General features: G+C 39.7%; 1 long non-coding RNA gene across 1 annotated transcript; it reads left to right on the top strand.

The window, feature by feature from the left end:
• Nucleotides 1–301: 301 nt before the first annotated feature.
• On the top strand, nucleotides 302–6,416 carry LOC134477149 (uncharacterized). Its single transcript, XR_010049061.1, has 3 exons — nucleotides 302–426; nucleotides 2,142–2,285; nucleotides 5,901–6,416. It is a non-coding gene; the product is annotated as an uncharacterized LOC134477149 (long non-coding RNA).
• The last annotated feature ends 306 nt before the right edge of the window (nucleotides 6,417–6,722 follow it).

Here is a 6,722-nt window from a genome sequence, read left to right on the forward strand (position 1 = left end):
TCCTAATGATTTTTCTCAAACTCAGTTTTTACCAACATTTCAATTAATTATCATTGTAATTGGTTAGGATGCCAAGAATCTGCTCCCCACCCCACCACCTGCCCCGACAGTTTGTTGGAAACCAGGATCTGATCCATGTCCTGTGCAGATCAGAGTTTGCGTTCTAGCAAGATCTGGAAAGGTTTGCATGGACACATTTTGAAAACCACTGCATTCCACCATAGCCTCAGCAGCATCAGGACACTTTCTGAAGAATTTTTTTTTTTCACTTTTGCCAGAGTGGAAACATAAACTGGATACAGCAGAGATGATGCAAGCTGGCTGTCAGGCCTTTGGAAGGTGGGTGCTACCATGGAGCTGAGCATTACTCAGCGCTGGCTGAGTTAGCCATCCAGAAATAGAAAGAGAGCCTGCGGCAGAGCTGAGGTAAGTGAGCGAGTTGGAGGGAGGGAGGGGGCAGCCACACCTGCACTTCTCCTCATTCCAGCACGACGTGTCCCTGTCACCAGAGGGACTGAAGTCCCAGAGCCGCCCTGATTCAGATGGCGGGCTGGCGGCTGGGGGCGGAGGCGGATGCACCGCGCTCCTACTCCTTCCCTTTTAGATTTTGTCAATGAGCATGGGTGGTTCTACCCATCACGTCAGCATAGCTACAGAGGCGAGACAGCCAGCTCTGCTTTCAACTGTCCGTGTGTTCGCCCAAGGATTGCACACGCACGTACCGGACCGAGTCTCTAAGAGACTATCACCCCTTGCTGGGCGCTGACATCTCATGTCAGAAGACTGCTCCTAAATCTGGGACAAGTGTCTCTGGAACTCAGAATTGTTGGAAGATGACGCGAGGACCTCACTGAAATGCAGATTCTCATTCCTGGGTTGCAGGGATGCAGGGAGAGGTCTGAGCTCCTGAATTTCTGCCCAGGCTATGGAACACACCAGAACAGCCAGGATGTGGCCGGTGAGGCCCAGGGCACATGCTATCTTTCCTTCATTTCTGTTCTGGAGGAAATACTTGACCTCATTAGCAGTCTCAAACATGTTTCTTCAGAGCTTTTGCAAATGGAAAGGGCACCAAGAATTTGAAGTGAGGGAAGAGAGTGGTAGGAGACAAAAAAATTAAGATGCTTTGTTCATGTACCAACTGATGAATATATTTATTGTGTACTACAAACATATGCTAATACAAAGAAAGCAAAATAAAACTAAAAATAAATACATGTGTACTTATTTCCTAACCTTTGAAGCACATTCAAAGTGAAACAGACTTGCACTCTTGATCCAGCTAAACTTGGGTTCAAACCTTGTCTGTTTTTTTCCCAACTCTGACATGTTAAAATACTGTTTTCCATCTTGACATGTTGATGGATCTCACCTGAGTTTCCCCAGAAGTAAGTCTGAGATGGACAGCGTGTGTTTCTGAGGATGTAGGAATCCCACATATGTAAAAGACAGCATGCAGTGAGCATCCATTTCCTGCTGTGAAATTTCATGGAATAATCATGCAGGTTGAAAGTCAGCAATATGGCTCCTCACAGGGAAGAGTTTCCAGTTGACTGTGATACCTTGATAGGGGTGCAGGGAAGATAGTGACCAAGGAAAGGAGGGAGCAATGGAGAGAAGACTAAGGCTCCAGTATGTAGAGGAGCTGGAGCCCAGGGAGTATGTTGGAGAGATTCCTGTTGGTTATCCTGACAGGATTCTGAAGTTCATGTTATGCTTTGGTATGGGTTCCCTCATGGGTCATGTGGAAGACTTGGTTCCCAGCCTGTGATCTCACTGGGAGATGATCTTTAAGAGATAAACTCTCCTAGGAGAAAATGGGTCACTGGGGATGTGGCCTTGAAGAGGATCTTGGAATCCTTATTTCCTCTTGCCAATGAGGTAAGCGGACTTCCTCTGCTCAATCTCCTGTTCTGATGTATTGGGCCACCCCAACCCCAAAGTGAAAGAGCCAGCTGACCATAGGCTGGAAACTCTGTAACTGTGAGCTGAAGTAAGCCTTTTCTCTTTTTAAGTTAATCAGCTCAGGTGTTTTGTGATAGTCACGCACATAGCTAATGAGCACAACAATCTGTATTTAATTTTCAGCTCTTTTCAGTGCAGAAGCACAGCTTCCAACTAGGTGTTTTTCTTCTCTGCAGGATTTACAAAACAGCCTGTTTCAAACTCGTGTGACTGGCACTTATATCTCATCCACAAATCTCTTCTGTTTTCCTGGATTTTAAATAAACCTTATGCTGGTCACACTGACTTATACAAATGCATTTGAGAGAAGAAAGAATCAGGTAACTGTCATGGGGGGCATGTTCAGGGTGACTGTGAAAAAGCCTGCCCAAGACACTGAAATTACAGGGGGGTGTGGTGTCACAGTGGACAGGGGTGTCACAGCACAGTTGTAACTGTGCTGTAATCTAAAGCAATCAGATCATTTCAAATTCACATTGTCATGCTCTTTTTTTTGTTTCTTTGTTTACCCCTTCAGCTTCATTCTTTGAACATCACTGTGTTTTAATTTGCCTTTATAGCTGTGTACATATCTATTCTGTCCAATACTAAATCTTTTCTGTATTGTTCTGTTGTCAGAGGTTCATTTTGTACTTGACTTTACTTTCAATGATTTCTTGGAAACTCAGTGTTCCGTGGTAAACTACCAGACGCGTGGATCAAAAGAAGCCATTTATTTTCACAAACAATGAAGCTCAAGTGTCCTCAATTACATTAGGAACTTACAGCACCCAAGGGTATACTTTTTCTCTTTAAAAAAATATATTAATGCATGTTAACATTCCCCGATATCTTAATCAACTTCAGTCCCACTGCTACTGTTACCTCTCGTCCTTTCCTGGTCTCCTGCAGTCTACCACCTAGTTTTTTGTTTTGTCTTACTTTGAAAAATTATCTATTTATTAATTTATGTATGTTAAGATTTCTCATATAAGACAAGCATACAATATTTAGCTTTCTGGATCTGGCTAATTTAACTTGAAATGATGATTTCTAACCCATCCATTTGCCTATAGATGATGCAATTTCATTCTTCTTCATGACTGTGTAAAATTCCATTGTATGTATGTTCCACATTTGCTTTATCCCAGTCATCTATTGACAGGCCTCGAAGCTGTTTCCAAGGCTCAGCTACTGCAAATTGCAATGTTATAAGCAGGGGTGTGCAGCTCATACTGTAGTGTGCAGTTCTGAGTTCTTTTGGGGTATGTCCCCAAGAGTGGTATAGCTGAGTCAAATGGTATTTCTATTTTTAGTTTGTTGAAGAAACTCCATATTGATTTTCATGGCACTTGAAGTACTTTTCATTCCCACCCACAAGGTAGTGGGTTTCTTTTCATGTGTATCGTTAGCAGCATTCATTATGTCCTTGATGATAGCCATACTGATTGGTGGAATCTTAGTGTCGTTTTAATTTGCATTTCCCTAGTGGCTAAAGATGTTGCATATTTTTTCATATACTTTCTGTTCATTTTAACTACTTTTGACAAATATCTATTTTATTCACTTTTCTCCTTTTTCATTTTATCTTTTGTTTTGGGGGGTTAATTTTGGAAAATTTTTCATATATTCCAGACGTTAACTCTTATTTTGAAAAGATTATAAAACCTTTTGAATGTATTTACATTTCTCAAGAATTTCAGCATAGATAAAACAAGAGAATTTCTTTTTTGGTAGTGGGGACTGAGTTCATGACCTTGCACTCGCCAGGAAGGTGCTTATACTGCTAAGCTAAATAACTGGCCCCCAAAACAAGGGAAATTTGATTGACAATTGATTTATATTATTGATCCTACAATTATGATTGGGGCTATCATCATATGGAAAATACAAAAGTGTAGTTTGAATTTGTGCTAAGTCAGTGTAACATGTGAAGACTTTTAATGAATGATATAGCCTTAAACTTTTTCACAAATATAACACAGAAAATGTTTGGTTAATTAAATGTTTCAAATCATGCCATCAACAATTTGAATTTTCCTCTACAAATATCCAATGTTCTCAGCCTTAAATGTTCATACAGAATAGTTATTTATGTTGTCCCCTTACTATGAATCTTTGCCTTATCTTCCTACTGGCAAATTTTCACAGTAGCATAACTTGGTACTATTTAGCACTATTTAGGATTTGGAGAGCAAAGAGAGTAGATCAATAGTAATCTACTGCTTCCAGGACCTCTATTTCAGTGACGCAATGAGATAGGTGGATACGGGCTTTTCATTTTGAAAACACAGTTATCAGAGCAGCGGAGGTTCCTTCCCTCCTTACTTATTCACAGTGCAAAACATTGTTCTATAGGGAAAAATCTATAGGGAAATTTTATTGAACTAATATCTTTTTTCTTTCTTTCTTTCCTTATTTCTTTCTTTCTTGAGAACAAAACCTTTCTACAGAAACTGGCCTCCTGGCTTCTGAGATGTCTATTCAGATATGCCAGTGACTAGAGGCTAATTATTTCCTATTAAAAGACTCGATATCTATTTTGGAAAAATTTCAAGTAAATATTGGGAAGAATATTTGAATATTGTTAAATACTTGAAATGCTATTTATATTAAGATATATAAGTCTAACTGTACCAAAAATAAGACAATTCAGTAATGAAAAATGGAGACAAGCAAGCAGAATAATAAATAAAATTTGAGTTATTTTTTATTCTAAAGTAATACATGTAGATATTAATAAAGAGAGTGTCAAAAGCACTCTTCTTAGTTATATAAAAACAAAATTTCATAACAAAATAATTAGGGAATAAAACTAGTTAGTACACTGTGTATCATGACCTTCAAAATAGGACCAACATGTTTCTCAGTGTACAAGTTAGAGACAAAATGGACTTGTTCTTACAAAAAGAAACAGATACACTAAAAGCAGAAAATATTCTTTGCAATGAATTACTAACAAATGCAACTGCAGCTATCTATTTAATGCCTACTATGTGCCAGGTCCTGTCTTGAGATATGTTTGACACACACACACACACACACACACACACACACACCCCTCAACAAAGCCAAAGCCATGGTATGAAAACTCTGTATTGTGACTGCATCTGTCCTACATATGCAGAAACTGAGAACAATTACATGTACTTGCCCCAAACCCACATGTACTACATAGTGAGTCGACTTTAGTGTCAGACATCTGACTGCAGAGTTTGCAGTGTGAGCCCCTGCATTAAGCACCTTCTTCGTATAACAGGTGATGGGCAGAATACCATTGAAATAGCCCAAATACCACCAGGAGTTCTATGACTGCCTGTGCTTCATAGGGTAATCCAGAGAGTTTAAGCATCAGCACATCAGACTGCTAACTGTGCACATCTAGAACTTGTTCTCAGGGACGTGTGCTAGAACCTGTTGCCATATTTTGCCTTAAACTGTGTCACTCATATCCAAACCTTGTAAATGTAAGAATGCATACATGTGATAAGAATGATATTTATTCCAAGGAAGTCTGGAGGGAGGAGCAGAGAGAGTGTACAATGAAGAATTAAGATGTGTTATGTGCATGTACCAATTCCCTACGATGAATGAAATCATTACGTTTTGCAAACATGGACAAACAAGAACTTGCAAAAAAAAAAAAAAAGTGAAAAATCAAATAAAATTGGCCCAGAAATACAATTTTATTCATTACAAAGTGGAGGGGCTGATGATTTACATATTTGAATCAGCCCAAGGGTTAAGAGTCAACTCAAAAGTACGTGCTTTAAATGCGTCAGGGAAAGAGAATGCAGAGGCTCTAGGTAGTAGTGAAGAATGTTTTAGAGATAAGCTTTTGCGACTATGTTCCTTTCTACTTCCTTTTCGCCCTGCTTGGGTTATCCTCTTTCATCACGGAGGCAAAGAAAATATTTACAGTATTTTCCAATTTGATGCACATCGTCTGTTTACAGGTGGGAATGTGGACCACACTGAGTAATCCGAGACACTCCTCAGAAATGCAGTCTGTGCGGTACCTGGGAGCCTCATTTCTCAGCTTGGGTGGATTTGAAATTCATGATTTCTGACCTCCTTCAAAGCCCTGCTGTCCGGCAATGCCCAAAGGCTTGGCCACTTTCAGCCTGATGGATTTCAAAGCCAGGTCTCTGCAATGAGTTCAGCAATCTATTCCTGAAGAATTGAGTGGGGGCGAGATGCCTGCCGGAGAAAGCCACAGATTGCCTTTAAGGATGTAAGCCGCCCAGCGAGAAATTGTTTTTAGAGAGACTTCAAATAGTTTCCGCTTGCGGAATATGGTTGATCTTCAATTTATTTTCATTCAGGGCAGATGTGTCTACTTCAAAGCATACCTACCCCAGAAAGACTCCATAGCAACTGAATTTGGGCTTAGAAAAAAATTCAATTTAATCCAACACTGTTCACTGGAGCTTGAACTCCAATGTGGGTGTAATGTGATGTACTTTATTATTATGTTTCATATACACATGACATTTGTACCTACATACAAACAAATATATGCATGTATGTGTGTGTTTCTAATAAAAAACTAACAGCATACTAGCTGAGTTTTTTTTTTTTTAAAACTGCATTCTTTTGGTGATACATTCTCTTTTAAGAACTGTGAACATCTTAAGCACTTAGGAGTGTGGCAGTAGTGTTGGAGATCGGACAGCACCCGCAACTAATTTAGAGGCTGAAATAAAAGCAGTGTCCTTGGGGTACCTGGCTTCTAGGAGAGCAAATTAATGAGACCATAGCCAGGACACTGGGTGCCT

Source organism: Cavia porcellus, unplaced genomic scaffold, assembly GCF_034190915.1.
Source record: "Cavia porcellus strain 051 isolate PalLab524CR breed Dunkin Hartley unplaced genomic scaffold, mCavPor4.1 scaffold_8, whole genome shotgun sequence".
Taxonomy (NCBI): domain Eukaryota; kingdom Metazoa; phylum Chordata; class Mammalia; order Rodentia; family Caviidae; genus Cavia; species Cavia porcellus.